The sequence below is a fragment of the Schistocerca piceifrons genome, chromosome 3, assembly GCF_021461385.2.
Source record: "Schistocerca piceifrons isolate TAMUIC-IGC-003096 chromosome 3, iqSchPice1.1, whole genome shotgun sequence".
In the NCBI taxonomy this organism is placed as follows: Eukaryota; Metazoa; Arthropoda; class Insecta; order Orthoptera; family Acrididae; genus Schistocerca; species Schistocerca piceifrons.
In genome coordinates, this window is record NC_060140.1 from 560387640 (window position 1) to 560410246 (window position 22607).

Sequence of the window (22607 nt, forward strand, 5' to 3'; positions counted from 1 at the left end):
ATCCATGAAATTTATTTACGAAATCACTACTTACTTCTTGAAAGTTGAAATGGTATCATGAGATATGTCGTGTACAGTTAAATAAATTGATGATGCTGTAATTTGGTCAGAGACGGCAAAGAGCTTGGAAGAGCAATTGAGCGGAATGGACAGTATCTTGAAAAGAGCTTAGGATAAGAACATGAAGTGAAACAAGGGCAGTTAAATGTATCTGAATTAAAGCATGTGATGTTGCGGCTGAGATTGAGAGACAGCGGGTGCGATCTCATCTCCATTTGTTTTTTATTTCCTCAATCGCATTTTCTATGTTTTAATCACTTTCGTTTCTACTGATCTTCGCAAGGGCGCTTAAACCTCGACGTTGATCTCCCCTAACTCACACGCATCACACAGCCATCCACCCACACAATCACATTTACACAGAATATTAGACTAGGAAGTGAGACAAGTGACTTATGTTAATTGTGGAGAAAAATAACTATCATTGGCTGAAGACGAGGCTGGCGAGTCTCACGTAGCGTGCGCACTTGCGATCTTGTATTCACGGCCACTACAATATTTGTATTCCTATATTCCTGTCTACGTTAGAAGCGTGGCCCTATCGAAGCATGGCTTCATGTATTCTCCGAAGGTGCACACCAACTTATGACTGATGCGTTAGCCTAAGTTCTTTAAGAAGTTCTGAAGATGTCTGAAAAAGGCGATACACATCAATAAAGCTTCCGCTGTCACTGCAATTTAGACTGTTTTTTCTCACTGTCAAATCACTGCGTCTATGTCATTCAGTCTGAAAACCTGAAAGGCAATAAAAGCACATAGAAAAGTACTAACATATGTCAATACAAGTTGCATTTTCTCTGATCTCGCATAATCAGGGAACAAAATTGGTTTCAAAGTTTTTAATATAACCACCGGATGGTAACTACAAAATACATAAGGGCGAAAATAATGTCTTCGAGAGATGCAGCCACTTTCAGTCTGTTAAAATCAGTTATGTTAACCAAGTAAAGAAAAACTAAACACATTAGAATGATTACAGCTGACACCATGAATAAAGCAGACTTACAACATATACCCTAAAGCTGTTTACATTCTGGATTCCTATAGTGCAATTCGAAAAGCTGCTTCTATACGACAATTAATTAGAGTGCAAGAGTACTGCTATAGAGAGTGGTGTCACTATAGTGGAATCGTACCGTTATAAGCTGCATCTCTCCTTCGTGTACTAGGCAACCCTCAGCTTCTGGAATGAATTTCGCGAGTCTCAGTAATGCAAGTCAAGTCAAGTAATATAAATTTCCCTTTTCCAAACTAATCGAAGCTCAGTTTTGAGAACCCACTGCAGGTTACCACAAGCAGGCAACGCTAGATTTTCTCTTGATTATCCTTGTCGTCCTTTCAGCCCTTGTTTTCATCTACGGTAAACTACTTGTGTTAATAAAAGTAAATATATTTTTCTCTCCCATTAAGACACTTTTAAATGATAATCATTCAGCAATACTTAAATACCAAAACGACGTGGGAGGGTTATTCGGAAAGTAAGGAACGATCTGTCACGAAATGGAAAATACAGTGAAAATCTGATGAAGCTTTGCACAGATGCGGTGGCCACCGTGTCTATTAAGCCCGTCGATCTCATCATGTCGCTCTTTTCAGTTCTGAGTTCACAGTGAGAACGTAAAGAAGGCTATAAATTAGCGTCTTCCGCCAAGTATGAGGTCATAGCGAAAGATTTCGCCTGGAGCTATGTGATCCACATAACATAAGTTTCATGCGGTTCGTTCTACACAGCAATTCTCGACCGCACTCTGCAGGGGCAAAGAAGATGTTCTTGCAGCGTCTTCGATGGGAAGTGTTTGTTCACTCACAATACGGCCCATAATTGGCTACCCATGAGGCTCATCTCTGCTCAGATGTAACGCTGGCTAAGAAGACAATATTTTGACACAGACAACGACCTGCAGCCCAGAGTAGAAAATTGTCGAAAAGCGCTGGTGGCTGTCGTCTATAACGAGGGAATTGAAAAGTTGGTGCAAGGCTACTACAGATGTCTAAGTCTGAGCGGCGACTGTGTAAAGAAGTAGCTGGAAGTTGTGTTGTAGCTAACCATTGCAAATAAAACAGTTTTGATTTACACTGTGGTTTCCATTTCGCGACCTATCGTTCCATACTTTCCTAATAGCCCTCGTATTTTGAACTGACCTATGTAACAAGTAACTAATGAAATCAATTTATCCACTGGGCTTAGAAATCCGCACCTCGAATGTAAACAAGTTTGTTTCAAGATACAAAATCGTGTTCATTATTCATGAGTGTTGCGTGACTTTTTCGTCAACACCATTTATTTTTCAATATCTTTGGGTTTCTCGTTTGGTCAGTCTCCTTTGCTTCATCGCACACATTGGATACTTAAGCATCACCATTATTGGCTTCTTTCACTTAGTTCTTGTATTCTTTCCTTACGATAATTTTCAGTGTTTATTCACCTCCTCAAAGATATTTGCAATTTAATTATATCCCGATCTGATCAAGAGTTTAGTCTTCTCATTTATGTTATGTTCCTTTTCTACTGAATATGATGTGCAGATTTTGAGTTTATTGGTACGTCAATTAATTCGCTAGTTTCGTATCAGTTTCTCTGTATGTTCTTCACACAGTTACCAGGTTAGAATGTCTGTAATTCGGTTGACTCCTTGTTAACCGTTATGTAGCCTAGGCAATCTTTTCTTAGTCCATTGCGTTTTTGAATATATTAGTTTCCCTCACACAAATGAATAATAATAATAAACGGTCGTTTCCATAAAGTAAATGATTATCGAGATTCATGCAACACTACTACTCAGGGACTGATGTCTTCATAAAGATGTGCTCTCCCAACTATCTTACACTTCATGCGTTGATTGAAAAAAAAAAGACAGTAGGTAAGCTTAGAAATCTTTCCTGATTGACAGCTACCATTAGCGAAGTTTCTCTGCGCACTGCAACGGAAAATCAACACAAAACATTTCTTCGCGTATCAACATTTATTTACTTACGGTTTATTTAGATTGACTAGGTAAGACCTTTAAGGCTTTCTCTGCCACAGGACCAGGAGTAATACATATCAACACACAGACTTTCAATAATACACATACAGCCTACATGAAGGCTGCAAAACGGGTGCTTCTCCATAGACAAGTGCCCTCCGGTGGATAACTCTGATCCATGGAGGCAGTCAGTGTAAAGGCTGAAAACTCTGGCGAGGATTGCTACATGCACTTTCGATGGGTTTTGCGACATTATACCGCTAGATGCCTGGTTCACGTTCCAGACATTCGTCCACATCTACCACATGGCTTCCAACAGAAAAATCTCGGCTGGCCCTTTCCGCAATATCGACAGCACACTTGTAGTGGATAACGGGCGACGGTCCCATAGCTGCGCGTAGGGTTTCTCGTAGGGCAATCCATCTTGCATCACCGACCTCCGACACACCTGTGAGCCGTGCCGGCTGCAGTCGATTCTTTGCCTCGTTTATTTGTCTGATTTACTGGCACTTTGATAGGTGGTGTAATTATAGTGTAATGACTCTGGACTTAACTATTGCCGTGAAAAACAAGCCCTGTGCGCCCACTGGGGTTATCAAGAATCGAGTCCTGGAGTACAACGCTTCCTGACGGTGGCCAGGTCGTTGAAAACCAAGCCTCGTGCTTCGGCCGGAGTGGCCGAGCGGTTCTAGGCGCTACAGTCTGGAACCGCGCGACCGTTACGGTCGCAGGTTCGACTCCTGCCTCGGGCATGGATGTGTGTGATGTCCTTAGGTTAGTGAGGTTTAAGAAGTTCTAAGTTCTAGGGTACTGATGACCTCAGAAGTTAAGTCCCTTAGAGGCCAGAGCCATTTGAACCAAGCCTCGTGCGCCGAGAAAGCCAGTGTGCGACTTGGAGGAATCGTCGTCGTTACTGGTGTTGGGAGTCGTCTCCGACTATTTGTTCTGGACAGCACTTCTTGAGCAACTGTATGTATTACTTACCTGTCTGCCCACTCGGTTCTTCCCTTGCATGGTTCTGAGATATGTTGCAGTTTAGTTTAATGGAACATTTACGATGTGGTTTATTCAGAGTGCATTAGTGTGTATTTAATTTACCTTACGTGGTATTGTGAATTATGAGGTTTTATGTGGCGTAAAATTGTAAGATCAATCATTAATTAGGTGCAGTTTTATAATTCGTTGCATCTCATTCATTACTTTGTGGAGATATGTATTTTTCTTAAAATTAAATTTTGTGATTTTAGTGACATTTTTAATATATGATTGTATTGTTTTATTGTGCAAGCTTAAGACTTTGACGTACTTCTTGGTTGCTAAAAGGTTATGCTAAATAACAATTATAGAGGTAAGGCTTATACATCCTTTAAAACACTGATTGCATTTACCGTCCTCCGTGGGATCTACATTGGCCAGGCTTTACATTTAAATTATGTTTTCCGAACTTTAATTTGTTCACTTCGTTTTGTCCGATTCGAGTCAGCTTTGGCCTCTCAGATACATTGGCGAGTGGTGTTGTGAATTTTTCTTGTTTTAAACTACTTGTTATGTTGAAACGTGTAAAGGCATTTCTAGATGCGTTACTGCCTTAATAAGTTTCTGGCTTCTTAGCATTAGCTCATCCACGTAAGTGCTAAAAGGAACTCGTTAAATTCGGTTACGCGATAAATCAGTCTAATCTAAAAGCCGTAAATTCAACTAAAGACTTAGGTATTACCATTACGAACAACTTAAATTCGAAGGAACACATAGAAAAGTTGTGGGGAAGGCTAACCAAAGACTGCGTTTTATTGGCGGAACACTTAGCAAATGTAACAGACCTACTAAGGAGACTGCCTACACTACGCTTGTCCGTCCTCTTTTGAAATACTGCTGCGCGTTGTGGGATCCTTACCAGACGGGACTGGCGGAATACATCGAAAAAGTTCAAAGAAAGGCAGAACGTTTTGTATTATCTCGAAATGTGGGAGAGAGTGTCACAGAACTGATACAGGATTTGGGCTGGACATAATTAAAAGAAAGGCGTTTTTCGTTGCGACGGAATCTTCTCACGAAATTCCAATCACCATCTTTCTCCTCCGAATGCGAAAATATTTTGTTGACACCAACCTACACAGGGAGGAACGATCACCACGAAAAATAAGGAAAATCCGAACTCGTACGGAAAGATGTAGGTGTTCATTGCTTCCGCGTGCTATGCGAGATTGGAATAATACAGAATTGTGAAGGTGGTTCGATGAACCGCCTGCCAGGCACTTGAATGTGATTTGCGGAGTGTCCACGTGGATGTGGATGTAGTTTCTGATGGCGCCTTTTGGCGAGTAATGTTGGAAAAGGCTTGAGTTACTTTGGCTTAATATGTATGAGCTTAGGCTACGATATTCTTTTTGACAGCCCTTGCAAATTGTATTCTTGAAGTTCGGTTCCTTGCATGCTTGTAGCGTGTTTGCCGCGAGCGGGAGGCCAGTTGGTGTCACATCGCGGTGTTTGTGGTATCGGCTGGTATCTGGAGCGGCGCCGTATCCGGGTGGTGCGCAAATTTATTTACGTCTTAAACATTTTGGAAGGTGACTGTCAACAGCCGTCAAATAATGTATAAAACGCTTGTTTCACCATCATCTGCTTTTATTTCAAACCCAGATATCGACCGGTTTCAGTCGTGGACCATCTTTACGAATAAGGGTTAAAATAGTTTAAGGCACAACATTACATTTGTCATAACTTAAACAATATGTATAGCATATCATGAACATCAATATATGACACAAGACTTTCAGAAACAAACATACTAATAACAAGTGTACACACAACAGCACTGAAGAGAAGTTCACGATTATCACTATACAGTCCTTATCTTCTTTTCAGTACTGCTTCGCTTACGTTTGTTATTAGTATGTTTGCTTCTAAAATTCCTGTGTTTTATATTGATATTCATGACATGCTGTACAAATTACTTGAGTAATGACAGATGTAATTTTGTGCCATAAACCATTTTATCCCTTATCCGTGAAGATGGTCCACGACTAAAACCAGTCGATATTTGTGTTTAAAGTGAAAGTGGCTGATGGTCAAACACGCATTTTACACATCTCTTTATGTTGGATGTCTACAGATTAAATTCGGTTTAATCAGCCTTTTTTGTTTCACGTCTAATGGTTATCGTTTTAACGCCTGTCTGTGTATGTAGACGTCATGTTTTCAGGTTGTTGTGAGCTTTAAATTCAGTCAGTTACACGTATTTCACTCTGATTGCCAGTGAATATTATTGTATAAGTGTCCTACAGCAGTGTCTTGCATACAACATTTTCCCTTAATCTGAAGGTTATTTTTGAAGTCCTGATTTTAGTAATTAATGTTTTAACATAATGTCACCTTGTGTCACGAAAATATTGTTTCATTTTTGAAGAAAATTTATGTATTGTTCCGCTTGTCCAGATTTAGATCGTTTGTTAAGGCTATTTGTGTCTACCAACCTTAATGCCAAGACTGCCTTTTGGTGGATTGCGGAATATGTTTTACAGAAATTTTTTATTTAACTGTCATTAAATATTGCTGCACAGCTACAGCCTTAAGGGCTGACATAGTTTGATCATTTTTTTTAGTTAAAAATTTTTTAAATTCCATTGTAGTACCATTTATTTTAATTATTGGTTAATCGTAAGTGGTGAATTTCAGGGCATATTTAAATTTGTACTTATGGTTCATGCACCTTGTTAATGTATACTGTTTATTAAAAATAAATGTGATTTGTAATTTACAGATGATAAAAATTGTGGGCCTGTGCTTCCAAGTCTTGTTTTCCCATCCTGCCAATGTGTTCAGGGCTATTAGCGTGAAACACCAGAAATTAGAGAGAACAGACTCGTACCTCTCTTGCTACCAGGAGCTCGGTATTACACGAATGGGCATAGGTTTGTTTGACTTACTGGTGTGCGTGAAAAGTATTCAAAAGCCTGAACTGACTGATACTTGTAGGTAAATGCCAATCAACCCACTAAAACTAACTTAAAAAATTTTACGAAGTAATATTTAGTAGAGAAACTAGAAATATACTTTAGCTTCCTACGTGCCACTCCCACAGTGACCACGAAAACATGATTAGACTATCTACAGCTCGAACGGATCCAGTGATACAGTGTAGAGTACACTCTGCTGTGCGCTTCAAGTGGTATGTATATTGTGTGTGAAAGTATATGTAGATATCAGCTGCTAGTGCCTTTTTACTGCAGTGCTGGGTCGAGAGATAGAATAAATTTACATCAATGGTAAGTGCTCCCTTTTATCTAGTTAGTACTCGTATTTTAGATTCAGTTATTAGTCGATCTAGGCGACCTAGTCAGCTACTCGTAATGCTACTTTGGCACTGAATTGCTGGACCAAACTGCAAGGGGAGTACAGAGCCGTACGGAGACGCAGCACAGCCCAGCATTCTTCGAATAACCAATCAGGAGGCGTGGGCCGTGTGGCCTCTTACAGCGTCTGCTGGAGGGATAAGAATTTGGAGCTCGCTCGCTTGCACAGGGTGGTTACATTTTCGCTACTTGTGCAGTGCAGACAGAAAACTAATTACGGAATAGGCCCCCAGTTTTATAGAAATAACGCTCAGCATGTGCGCCGCAGGATTTGTGTCGTAATCAGTGTCAGTGTCATGACTTGCCGTTAGGCACCGCTTCTGGTACAGCGACATAGGGTTGAAACACAAGCATCAATGTCCATTACAGTTGAAGTCACCATGGGTGGGGATAAGTTGAGCAAAGTTTTACTCGTAAAGTTTTTTTTTTATCAAAAAACGACAATGGTGCTGTTCCTCTTCGCTAGAAGTGAATCGAAGGGGGTGGGGGGGTTCTTTTCCCTAACTGAAATTGAAGAACATGATTCGGAAGTTCGAATTATCTGGCGATCTGAGAACTGCTACTGGACCGACGGTCAAATGTGTCACAAATTGTTGAAGAAATTGCTGTTGCCACAGCTGAGAGTGCTGGATGCTATGTGCAATCTTCAATCAGCGCACTACTTGCGTCACTTGAGTTCAACATTCCATGTTACGCTGTTGGAAAAGTGATGTAAACAACTGTGAAACGTTATCAGTAGAAAATTCACATTATTCAGCAAATTTTGACACCTGACGCAGACATTCAAGTAGACTTCGTTCTTACGCTTCTAGCAAGGGTTGAAGTTGACTACAATTTGCTGAATGGTGAAGCACACATAATATGCACCAACAGGACATGAGGTCTGTAATTGAAAAAATTGTGTCATGATAATCTCCACAGACGCAAAGGATTCCGGACTAGTTACCCATTCTGGTCTCCAAAACGGGGCTGCATAGGCGGAAGTAACCATGAGAAATAGATTGAACAACCAGCGAAAGGTTAACCTTCTCGTGCGGGGCGTGGAATGTTAGAAGTTTCAACATGGTCGGGAAGCTAGAAAATCTGAAAAGGAAATTCAGAGCCTCAATTTAGACATAGTGGGGGCCAGTGAATTAATAAGGAGAGAAGACAAGTGTATTTGGTGGGATTAATATAGGGAAATATTGACAGCAGTAGAAAATCGGATAACGGGAGTAGGGTTCGTTATGAATACGATGACAGTGCCGAGAGTGAGCTACTATGAGCAGTCGGTGACAGGGTTCTTCTCATTAGAATCGACATAAAACCGTCATCGGCAGCAATAGCTCAGGTATACATGCCGACGTTGCAAGTAGAAGATGAAGATGTAGAGAAAGTATATGATGATATTGTACGGGATCTTAAGTACATGAAGGAGATGAAAATCTATTAGTCAACGGGGACTGGAAAGTGGTTGTAGCGGAAGGTGTAGATGAGAGAGATAAAATGGGTTTGGTAGCAAGAATGAGAGAGGAGGAACGCTATTTGAGTTCTGCAATAAATTTCAGCTAGTAATACCAAATACTCAATTCAAGAATCACATGACAAGGAGCTGTACCTGAAAAAGGTTGGGATATACGGAAATAATGGAAGTTTCTAGTTAAATTACACTATGGTCAGACAGAGATTTCGAAATCAGATATTGGATTGTAATGCGTACCCAGGAGCAGGTATAGGCTCACAACTCAGTTTAGTAACGATGAAGAGTAGGCTAAAGTTTAAGAGACTAGTCAGGAAGAATCAACGAGCAAAGACCTGGGATATGGAAGAACTGAAGATTGAAATACGCTTGACGTTCTCTGAGGCTACACGTACTGCAATAATGAATAGCTCAGAAGTAAGTTCAGTTGAAGAGGAATGGACATCTCTAGAAATGTCGGTCATTGATGTTGGAGAGAACATCATAGGTACAAGGAAGGCAACTGCAAAGAAACCGTGGGCAACAGAAGTAATACTTCAGTTAATCAATGAAGAAAGGAGGTACAAGATGCTCAAGGAAACTGAGGAAAACAGAAATGCAAATCACTTACGAATGAAATAGACAGGAAGTGAAAAATGTGGACAAATAGAAAATGAAATGAAATGCATGTGGGGAGGACTGGCTCAGAATACAGAAAAGTACACCATCATGGAACTTAAATGCAGAGGCGAGAGCGAAGGACTTGCCTCACGACGTGATAGAAGAAGAATCAGGAGTCAGTATGATAGAAATAGAGGATGATAAGATGAAAAAACTTTGGAAGACTTGAGATCAAATAAGGCCCAAGGGATATATAACATTCCATGGCAATTTCTAAGATAAATGAGGGAAGTGGCAACAAAACGACACACGTTGGCGTGTAGAATGTGAAAGACTGGCGATACACCATCAGACTTTCTGAGAAACATCATTCACACAATACTGAACATAACAAGAGCTGACAAGTGAGAGAATTATAGCACAAGCAGTTTAACAGCTCATGCATCCAAACTGCCGTCAAGAATAATATAAAGAATAATGGAAAAGACAATTCAAGATGTGCTACATGACTATTAGTTCGGTTTTAGGCACCGGAGAACCAGTTCTGACGTTGCATTTGATAATGGAAGCAAAACTGAAGAAAAAAGAAGACACGTTCAAAGGCTCTGTCGACCTGGGAAGAGCGTCAAACAGACCAAAATGGTGCCAGATGAACGAAATGGTGGAAAAATCGGGGTAAACTGTAGGGAAGGACGGGTAATATGTCCTATAACCAGCAGGCAACAATATGAGTTGAAGACGATGAACGAAGTGCTCGGATTAAAAAGTGTGTAAGACAAGGATATATCCTTTCGCCCCTGCTATTCAATGTATACATCGAAGACGAAGAGACGAAAATACGAGTAAAAGAACGGTCCAATAGTGAGATTAAAATTCGAAGTGAAGGGATATTAATGACAAGATTCAATAGAACATTGCTATTCTCAGTGAAAGGGAATAAGGATTTGCTGAATGGAATGAACAGTCTAATGAATACGGAATCTGGAGTGAGTATAAATCGAAGAAAGTCGAAAGTAACACGAAGTAGCAGATATCAGAACAGCGAACAACTTAACATCAGAATTGATGATCACAGACTAGACGAAGTTAAGGAATTTTGGTACCTAGTCAGCAGTGTAATCCATGACGGACGGACCTAGGAAGGCATAAAAGAATCGGTTAGCACTGGTATAAAGAGCGTTCCAGGAAAGAGAATAGACTTGTATCAAAAACTGGCCTCAATTTTAGGAAAAATATCCATGAATAAACTGCATGGAGCAGAGCATTGTATGGTAGTGATACATGGGCCTTGGGAGAACCGAAAAAGAAAAAAAAATCGAAGCATTTGTGACATGGTGCTGCAGAAGAAAGTTGAAAATTAGGTGACCTGATCAGGTGAGGGAGGCAGAAATTCTCCGGCGAGGAATGGGTTTTATGAAAACAGTGACAAGAAGAAGGGATGGAATGATAGGACATTTTTAAGACATCGGGGAATAACTTCTCATGGTCCTACAGGGACCAGCAGAGAATAAAAACTGTACAGGAAGACGGAGAGTGGAAAGCATCCAAAAAAAGATGAGACCTTGTTTGCAATTGCTACTCTGGGATGAAAAGATGGGGGCACGAAGAAAACTGGGACAGTGAACAATCACAATTTTCGCACTTCTGGATCTGCACTACCAATGAATGAATGTCCATGAAGTTTCCCTGCATAGTGAACGCGTCACTGTTTGCTGCGGTTTGACGTCACAGCTCGTAATTGGTCCACTTCTCCTTTGCTTAAGCTACAGTGATCTGCTTTGCAAACATGTGATTCCCGCTCCAAGAGAGAATGGCGTTTTGACCTCAACTGTTTTGATGCACGATGAATCTCCATTTCACATTGCTCGTGAGATTTACTCGCTTACTCTGTAATACATTTGGAGGAAAGGGTATCATTGCCCGAACATTCCAAACTGCGTGGCCACCGACGTCACTAGGTTTGAACCTGGCTGTGAATTTACCTGATGGACAGCGTTTGTCAACGAGCCACTAACACACGTTGGAGGATGAAGATCATCATAGCAAGGGAGGTAGCCAACATCCCATGTGAGATATTTTGGGCTGCAGTGGACCAATTTCTACCGCGATTCCGGCTGTCGTATATGGAGATGATCGTCTCAATGAGCAAAGTTTGTAACCTGAAATAAATGTTACCTTCCCAAGTCGTCATTTCTCTTTAGAGTGTCGTTACAATGTTTCACAACGATTCATTGTCTGGCGATGACTCGTTTTTCATGCGGTCTATCTGAAGTGACGAAAGTTAAATAACAACCACCCTGTACTTCGCTTCTCTTCCAGGGTAGATGGCCCAATCCATCTGCCGCTGCTCTCTTGTGTTGAGTGTCTCTGATAGGTCAGACAGATGTTCTTTGTCTCTTTTGTAAAATACGTCTGACTCAGTCTTCGTTATTTCGCAATCGCCCTGTAATATCACTGACCCTTTTTAAAGTCTTTAACTTTTGGCTACCCACTCCAGATGCCTATGCGACTCGCGTATGAAATAACTTAATCGATCCTGGACCATCTCTTTGCAACCCGAAGAAGACATTTTCTACGAATTTACTACTTCTAATAGCCCCTGACAAACCATATATTTCTTTCCGCTCACGCCCCTCCCACCATCCTGTAGTACTTAGACCGCTGAATACTCCTGTCTGAGAGTTGCTGATGGCGAAGGATAATGTCGAAATATTTTACGGTAACGAAGAAGCAGGCAGGGAGGTTGTGCTAATGGGATATTTTCATTACATTAAAGTAATGACATCCACTGTTGCTACAGTATGTACGTGATTGTCGTTTGGAGACATGAAAGCACACCTTCAAGCGCACTTTTTAATAAAATTAAAACTTACAACTGATTTCTCCTTTCTCATAATTTTACATCTTCTTTCCACTCATAAGCTCAGTAATGACCACATTTGTAGTACCTACTCTAGTGTAAACCACGTTCGTAGGAAACAAACTTATTTACGTGTTTGGATGTGCTTCTGTGCGTGCTGTTACAACATCTTCATATTACAGTTCTTGATGAAGTTCTGCTATTCCGCCACTTGTATCCACACTCACCGCATAAACATTTTAGTGTGGATTTTTGTAAACATCACAACAGACTCTGATCGCAAATAGTTCTTTATTCAGTTACCGGTTTCACCCCCTATGGTCAGCTTCAGATCAATCTAAAAATGGAAAATTTGTCTATTTATGACAAAAATGTATTTAATAGCAGTAGTCTGAAAGATTAGCAAAAACACCTGTTTTCATGAAGTTAACAGAGTGATCAAATAAAGTATATAGACATAAATGACATCGTCACAAAGAGAAAATTTTGACAAAATAATACTCATAACCCTTTATGCCTGGTCATCGCTGGCGTAATGTGCTTACAGCTACGGTGTAAACAGCTGTGGAGGCGTTGGAAATAGCTTTCTGTGAAATATGAAATACGATCAATTTAGTTATCAACAACATTTTAAAAAATAAAAAAATCATAGTGGGCATACCAAGAGCGGATCTAAGAGAAAGCATAAGGCGTAGTGCCAAGATATAATGCACATGGAGAGACGCAGAAGCTGTAAAGCTTAAAATGGTTCAAATGGCTCGGAGTACTATGGGACTTAACAGCTGGGGTTATTAGTCCCCTAAATTTACAACTACTTAAACCTAACTAACCTAAGGACATCACACACATCCATGCCCGAGGCAGGATTCGAACCTGCGAACGTAGCGGTCGCGTGGTTCCAGACTGTAGTACCTTGAACCGCTCGGCCACTCAGGAGGGCGAAATCTTAAAGAAAGAGGTCATAAACACAAAAGTCATTTGGAATTATAAAAACTAGCTGCTACAGGTTATCTGTGACATATGAAGTGCACAATTAAGCGAGGTGAAAGCGGCACATCAGAACGCAATAAAAGGCTAGGGGCACATTAAGAGCCTGTGATATAATGAAAAATAGGTGTCGGATGTAAATTCATTCTGTTTATTAAGAAGTTTCGAAGGAAGACGTTTCCTATTCTCATAAATATCTATTTCATCCAAAAGATTCAACAGACTTTGAGCCAGATCGCTGATCGCCATCAGCGATCAGCTTGTTTATCTTTCCTATTCACTGCTAGTGATCCTTGACAGAGAGGTTAGTAAGCGCTGGGGGAGAGGCTTTGGATGGGAGTGCAGTAAAGAGTCGCGTCTTGGCTGTCAATGCGAACGGTCATGTAGTCAGTTCTGGATGGGTTTGGCACGTAATAGCGTTAGGGTGCACTGTGTGCTTTTAGCGGGAAGTAGTGGCCTGTGTGATGAAGTAAACACGGCCGGCCTTGCTGGGGAGGAACGAGTACGCCGTACGCCGCTGCTTATGGAGGTTTCAGAACGGACTGTTGGCGCGGTGCAACGTGATAGTTGCAGCTCGGTGTTTGTGTGAGGCGCACAGGCGGGATTCGTTAGAGGCTAACCAGTCCGGTTTTGCTGCATCAGCACTGAAACCAGCAGCCTGCTGCTAAAGTGAGCACAGTTATTTGTTTCTGCAGACTACTACGAAAGTGTGTGCCATCATCACAAGAGTCTTCCGCTGTCGCCATCCGTTCTAGTTAGTCGTTACGCAATTTGGCCTGACCGAACTTACTGATCAGATCTCTATGTCAGCTCAATCTACCCCTCACTATATTAAGATATTTTATGCTCTGTTTCTTTAACATCTTCTGTGTACGATTTGCCTGGCCTGTTGGTATCTCATCTGCGTTTGTTTAATTGGCGGCTGAAGCGATGAACTTGTATTCCAGTAATAAAGGTTTCCTTGCGGCGCCAACTTATTGACGTGGGGCAAGCATAATTCACTTCAGATTCTCATCTCTGTTGGTATTGTACTCGTATTTAGCAGTACCGGCTGGTAACTGAATGTTTTAGTCTGTTGCAGACTTGTGGTGGTTTGCGAGCCGGCTGTAGTGTACCGACCAGGTCATGTATGAGTGAAATGTGAAGCAGCTCGCACTAATTTAGAGTTGAGAACCAAATCGTCAGTTATTTTACTGATTATTGTAATTATTATCTTTGGAAATTTTAAAGTCTATCAGTTACTGTGATTCCTTTGTCAAACCTTTTGCTTCTATTCAAAGTGTGTTGTTAATATTTAATCAGATACCTTGTTGTCAAATAGCGTGTGTTTAAGATAGCCCTTCAAGTATATTTCAAAATTAACTTTTCGAGTACTAGTTAATTATTGAGTTTTTAATTGCATTTGTTGTAGTTCCTTGCAATTTGTTGTAGTTCCTTCTCCTTAAAAGTAGCCCTTCATACGTCAGTGGCTGCAGTTTGCTATTTGTTACGAGAATTACCTCTTCAGGCGTTATTGGTTGTTAGTTGCATTTTTTTAGAATCAGCTCTTCAGGCATAATTTGTTGTTGTTTGCTGTTATTTAAAATCAGACCTTCTGGCGTTTTATAGTGGGAATTTATTGTCTTTCCGTCTTCGTTAGTTTTTTATATTAGCCCTTCAGGCTGTGTGTGAAAAATTTTATCTGGATAGGTTGTTACCAGTGTTTTTAAAATAGCTAATAAATTCTTAAAGATCACTAGCCTGTACTGTCAAGGCTAACTTAACGTTAAATAAAGTCTGTGTTATCTACCAATCAACTATGTGCAAACGAACAGAAACCGGCCCATTCCTTCCTTTGGTTATTTGGTCTCGTGGCACCGGGTTGGACTTCCGTCCTCGCATGTCAGACTTCCCTAATGCGCAGCGTGTACAATCTACATTTTGTAGTCTATGTTAGTTATGGTATGTTTTTGTCCAGTCATATGCCATCCAAATGCTGTTCTGTTTTGTGGATGTGTGTGTTGCTTGAAATTAATGATAAAATTATTGCCGGTCTGTCCAAGATAAAACTTCTCACAATCACTGCATTGTATTTTACAGAGGCTCAGACTCGAAAACGTATTACTAGGTTATGTCTAAGCTGCATTTTTAGAGGGTTATTTATTTGGGAGCCCATTATAACGGTTGTGTTCTCTAAGTACTGAGAAATTTGTTCGTAGCATGTCATCCGGATAAACTGCTTCTTATTGTTTACTGTTTTTTGTGGTCTTTCGTGTTTGTACTGCTCTTCTTTTGTTTTGTTGTATGGGTGTGTGACAAAGTGTTCTGTGTACCCGTCTGCTACGGCTATTTGTTTCAGTGTATTTAGTCCCCTGGGTATTTCTTGATTATCTAATGGTAAGCGGATAAGTCGGTGAAGAATGCAAGTAAGAAGGACACCGTGTTTCGCATTGGGTGGCAATATTTAGTACGAATAATATTCTATGTGTATGTATGTTTTCTGTAAGTATCCAATGGATGGCTGTTGTTAGTTTTGGAGACTTACGTTCAGAAAGTTAATAGTTATTCTCTTTTATTTCGGTGGTGAAATTTATTTTTCAGCGTACAGAACCAAACAATTGTGCGAAGACGTCAGTGTCGTCAGAGATTCCGTTTAATATAACTAAGACGTCATCTACGTAACCTTTGTTGTAAATGACTTGATCTCGAGATTTATTAAGAAATTTATTACTTAGTCGTTAATAAAAATTCTTTATTGTAATTCTGTCACAGATGAATCTTACTAAGTTGCGAACTACCCGGTACAGTTTCCAGTCAGGCATATTACAGCTGCACTAGTAGTGCTTTGTTAGGCCACAATCAATTCACACATACGTAATATACACATGTTACATAGTCACATGGAATTTCAGACGAATTTCACAATGTGGATGCATTCATGAAGTGCATTAGAACTCTATAGTCAGTTGAACTAGACTGTGGTTCAACTGCACTTTATAAATACATTTACATTGTGAAATTGGTCTCACATTCCATATGACTGTGTATCAAGCGTATGTTACCCATGTGTGAACTCATTGTCACCTAACCAAGCACAACTAGTGCAGCTTTCATGGGCCTAGGTTGAAAATGCACCTGGTAGTTCGAAACTAGTCGCCAGCTTAATAAAACGCAACTGTTACAGAGTTACAATAAAGAATATGTGTTACCCAAGTTGGTTGTCTTCTCCTGAGTTCATGTTGGAAATATCTGTTAATAAAAATATTACCTAATGTGCCAGTCAAGCTACTTCCCATTCCAAGGCCTTGTTTATTTATAAATTGTGCTATATTGTACCAGTGGTCTACGGGTAGCGTCTTTGATGAGTGATCGAAACGTCCTCGGTCCCGGTTTCGAACACCACCGCAGCTTAAATTGTGTCAGACATCATCAGCAAAGATGGCCGAAGACATCCGGTATAAGAAATCACCATCATTCTGATAACGGCTGTGTCAAAGAGGGCAGAGAGCGGACAGAGTTTCAGAGCACTCTCTAGCCCTTGGGGTGGGAAACTGCCCCTAAATGCGGAAGCACCAGCAATGATCAAGGGCTTGAAGATACAGATGTCAAAGGAAACCACTGCATTACATACACATAATGTGCACCCCAGGACATGTGGTCTGTCATTGACTAGTCTCCCATTCGGATCTCCAACAGGGGACTATCAAGGGGAGGTGAAAATAAGATAAAGATTGAATAACCAAGGAAAGGATAACGTTTTACTCGTCGGTCCTCGGATGTCACAAGTCTGAACGTGGTAGGGAAGCTAGAACACCTCAGAAGGGAAATGCTAAGGCTCAGTATAGATATAATTGGGGCCTGTGAGAGAAATAGAAATCACAAAAGGATTTTTGGTAGGATGAGAGTAGGGTAATATCAAGAGCCGCATAAAATGGTATAAAGGGGTAGAAATCGTTATGAATAGGAAAGCAGGGCAGAGAGTGAACTACTGTGAACATTTCTGTGATAGAATTGTTCTCATCAGAATCGACAGCAAACCAACACCGACAACTATAGTTAGATATGCAAGCCGACATCGCAATCCGAAGTGATAGACAAAGTATATGACGACGTTGAACGGTTAATTTAGTACGTCAAGGGAGATGAAAATCCATGGGGGATTGCAATGCGGTTGCAGGGAAAAGAGTAGAATAGAGGATAACGGGAGAATGTGCTTGGTACTAGGAATACGAGAGGAGCAAGACTGTTTGAGTTCTGCAATAAATTTCAGCTAGTAATAGCGAATACTCTGTTCAAGCATCAGAAGAGGAGTAGGTAAACTTGGTAAAATCGGGAGATATGGTAAGATTTCAGTTAGATTACATCATGATCAGCCAGAGATTCAGAAATAAGATGCTGGTTCGTAAGGCGTACCCAGGAGCAAACATAGACTCAGATCACAATTTAGTAGTGAGTAGACTGAAGTTCAAGACACTGTTCAGGAAGAATCAATACACAAAGAAGTGGGAAAAGGAATCACTAAGGAATGAAGAGGTGCGATTGAAGTGCTCTGAGGCTGTACATACTGTGATGATGGATAGCTCAGCAGGCATTTTGGTTGATGAGGAATGGAAATGACAATCACAGAAATAGGAAAGAAAAACATAGGTACAGAGAAGGTAACTGTGAAGAAACCATTAGCAACAGAAGAAATACTTCAGCAGATAGACGAAAGAAGGAAGTAAAAAAATGTATGGGGAAATTCAGGAATACAGAAACTCAAGTCATTTTAGAAGGAAATAAATAGGAAGTGCAGGGAAGCTAAGGTGAAATGGCTGCATGAAAAATGTGAAGAAATCGAAAAAGAAATGATTGTCGGCAAGACTGAGTCAGCGTACAAAGAGGTCAAAACAACTTACGGTGAAACCAAACGCATCAGTGGTAACATTAAACATGTAACGGGAATTCCACTGTCAAATTCAGAGACAGCCGATAGGCAGAAAGAATACACTGAAGGGCTCTATGAAGGTGAAGACTTGTCAGATGACATGACAGAAGAACAAACAGGAGTCAATACATTAGAGATAGGGGATCCAGTGTTAGTATCAGACTTTTAGAAGAGCTTTAGAAGACTTAAGATCGAATAAGGCAGGAATAATTGGTAATATTCCATCGTAATTTCTAAAATCATTGGGCAACTATTGACGTTGGTGTGTAGAATGTCTGAGTCGAGCGACATACCATCTGAATTTCGGAAAAGCATCATCCATACAATTTCGAAGATTGCAAGAGCCGATAGGTGTGAGATTTATGGCACAATCAGCTTAACAGCTTAAGCATCTAATTTGCTGAAAGGATAATATATTAAGAGAATCGAAAAGAAAATTGAGGATGTGTTAGATGACGATTAGTTTGGTTTTAAGAAATGAAAAGGCGCCAGAGAGGCAGTTCTTATTTAGCGATTGATAATGTAAGTAAACCTGAAGAAAAATCAAGACACATTTATAGGATTAGACGACCTGGAAAAAGCATACAAGAACATCAAATGCAAGAAGGCTAAAACACAGTATACACGAGAACCAGAAGAGAACAATATGAGTGGAAGACGAAGAACGAAGCGCTTGTATTAGAAAGGGATGTAGTTTTTCGCCCCGACTGTTCCATCTATACATCGAAGAAACAATGGTGGAAATAAAAATGTTTTAAGAGTGGAATTCTAATTCAAAGTGAAAGGATATCAATGATGAGATTCACTGATAACATTTCTGTCCTCAGTGAAAGTGAAGAAGAATTACAGGATCTGTTGAATGACATGAACAGTCTAATGAGTACCGAATATGAAGTGAGAGTAAATCGATGAAAGAAGAAACTAATGAGAAGTAGCAGAAATGAGAAAAGCGAGAAATTTAACATCAGGATTAGTAATCATGAAGTAGACGAATTTAAAGAAATCAGCTATCTAGGCACCAAAATAAGCCATAATGGATGAAGGAGGGAGGACGTAAAAAGCCATTTAGCACTGGAAAAGTGGAAGTTCCCGACCAACCAAGGCTGTTAGTATCGAACTTAGACCATACTTTGAGGAAGAAATTGCTGAGAATGTACGTCTGGAGCTCAGTATTTTATTGTAGTGAAGCATGGATTGTGGGGAAACCGTTACAGAAGACAATCGAAGCATCTGAAATGTGATGCTACAGAAGAATGTCGAAAATTCAGTGGACTGATGAAGTAAGGAATGAGATGCTCTGGAGAATTGCCAAGGAAAGGAATATATGGAAAACACGACATGAATAAGGGACAGGGTTTTAACGCATTTGTTAAGACATCAGGGAATAACTATGATGGTACTAGAGGGAGCTGTAGAGGGTAAAAACTGTAGAGAAGGGGAGAGATTTAAATACATCCAGCAAAAAAATGAGGACGTAAATTGAGAGTGCTACCATGAGATGGGAGGTTGGCACAGGGAAAAAAATCTTATTATTAGCTGAATTAATAATATGACAGCAAGAGCTCCCACTCTATGATTTCTGCTGTGTTCATTTCCTTGCGAAATATCAGGCTACGTTCTATTATCTCGATAGTTTCATTGATGGAAACATTGATACATAGGTTGCTGATGTCAAGTGATGCCAAAGATCGATCATTAGGAATAGTTATGACTTTAATGATGCTAGCTAATTCACAGTAGTTCTTAATTTCAAAATTTTCGACAAATGTGTATGCTGCTGTCAGTTTTACAGTCAATATCTTATTAAGTTTAGAGCAAGGGCAAATGGAGGACCTAATGTTACCATTCTTGTCTTTCCTTGAGACCTAAGCTTGAGGATGCTAGGATTCATCATTTTAGAAGTTACTCTTTCTCTGTGAGTAAAAATTAAGCTTTGTAAATGTTTTGCGTAAGTCTTTTGAATTCATATTGTTATGTTCTTGCACATGTCAATAACACCGTTTTCTGCAAAAAATGTTACAATGTTACTAATATCGTCATAATCATATATTATGACAAAAACATTTTTCTTTCTGCTTTAGTGAGTACAGCCTTATAGTTTTTTGGTTTAACGTTGAGATTTTTCAAGACGTGAGCACGGTAATATTTAATATTGGTGCTGTCTTTTTATTTGTCTAGGGAACATCGTCCTACTTTTTGCACCAGTATCCACCTGATAGAACCTATCCATTTTTGCAATTTCAGTTCTTGTTTTTGTTTCTACTAGGACGTGTTTTATAGTTAGGATTTAATTGTGACCTGATAATATACTGTGTACCTTTTTCTAACAGAGATACTTCATCTTGACTGACGCAAATATCTGTAAGATCGGTTATTCTGCTTTGTGGATTAATTGTGCGTTTTTACTAACATATGGGATATTAACTAGCTGTTCTTTTTTTACATGTATTTTCTCTGTTTTTGGTTACTTTCCCTGACTCTTTCACAAACTTTTCTCCCCGAAAACTGTGTAGTAGCAGCATTATTGCTATTTGTGGGCTTAATGGTAGCTTATATCCTTTGTCACTTATCAGGTATTTACGTTTGGATTACTGTCATGTTTGATTTTTATTTTATCCGATGAAGCGGGACGTTCATGAAATACAGACGCTATTCACAAGATATAACAGATTCACAATTTTGAAGATATGACAATCAAATTTTGTACCACACTTTACATTAAATTAACACACTTTATGCTAAGTTCCTTGGATTACATGAATTTAAATTTCTTACAGAACTTAAAATTTTTATTTTCAGAAAATATGTACCTTTTTCTCAGAAACTATTCAAGAAATGTCTACAAAATTTTCTCTATTTAACGTCTTTGCAGATTGTAATCTTCTCTCATGAGATTTTTTGAATGTATCGAGTAGGAGAATTTTAATAATTTTTCGTTTTGTATGTGTACTATAAAATTAATGCAAATTTCGAAGTACTTTGCTCCATATCTCAGCTTCCAGGAAGAATTTAAAAATTTACTCTTGAGACAACATTTACTGGTTTTAAAAAAATACGTGTAGGAAATTTTGACAATTCAAGCTTTCACAGATTCTCAGTAAAAGGTGAATAAACTTTAAAAAACAACTTAGAGGAAGTTCAACACAATCTTATATCACCTTTTTAGGAGGCCCAAGATTTTTACTTAGGTTCCTCTTTCCCTTCAAGGCGTCTCTTCTGGTTTCTTTTCTTTAATAGGTCTTCAATTGACTTTTCATATGTAGCAAGGTGCTGTAAAGCTGTTTTTCTCAAGACGTATTGAGTTAAATTTCCTATCTTAAATCCCGTTCTCTCTAATCCCTCGTCTCCCCTACGTTCCCAACATTTAATTCAAGAACTAATCATAAGTTGCATTTCCGACATCTGTAGCAAATGAATATGTTATTTCTATGGGATAGTTTCCATATTAGTGAATTTAGAGACCCATTTGGGGTCTGAGCTTTGCCATGGACACTCTTTTTTAGAAGTTCAGTATTGGCCAGTAATCAATAAGTTGGTTTTGCAGTAACCAGGATACAATTTGGAAGCCTCTCCTTGAGACTGTTATAGCTGTTATCCCTCTGAGGCTGTAGATAAAGAAGAGTTGCTTCAAAAAGATGGAATGGTGGCAATGTTGCGTCACACATTTAATTATTTTTCAGGCACTTTGGATGGGAAATCCTCATTGAAATTTTGGGAACTTATTGTTCATGAGTTCTACTAGTAAATAAAATGTTAATTGCAAATTGCCATTTTCGGTCAATTTCTTGAACGTCCTCCCTTAAACGCTACAGTGACTAGGCTAAGTTATTGTTTATTAACTTTTACTTTTTTACAGTGTTTTTACGCTGACTAATTTTGCAAAGTTTATTGATTCACCATCTTGATCAGGTGTGACATAGTCACTGCGAAGCTGACACCGATCCAACGGCATATAGCAGTCAGTCTACTTCAGCTGTTTGCACCGTAGTTGTGAGCACAGTACGGCGACGACGACCCGACATTACGGGTCATGAGTTCATCATTTTAGAAAGAACTTTCAATGCTACCTGCGGCTATATATTTTGTTTACTCTGTTCACTTCATGAAGACAGTTACGTTTGTTAACCTTTCAGACTATGGCTATTACGATTCTGCTTGTAATAGTTGATAGATTACTGCTACGTGCATTTTTTCATAAATATGCACAATTTCTCTTTTTCGACCTATCTGAAGATGATCATAGTGACTGAAATCGGTACTGAAGAAACAATATTTGCGATTAGAGGCTGTTATTTACTAAATTACATAACATTCTTTAGCTATCAACATTATAGCGACTAAGTCACATCTCAGATATTTTAGTATTAGTGCAATTCTGTCCTACGCGCAAACCAACACAATATCCCATCACTAATAG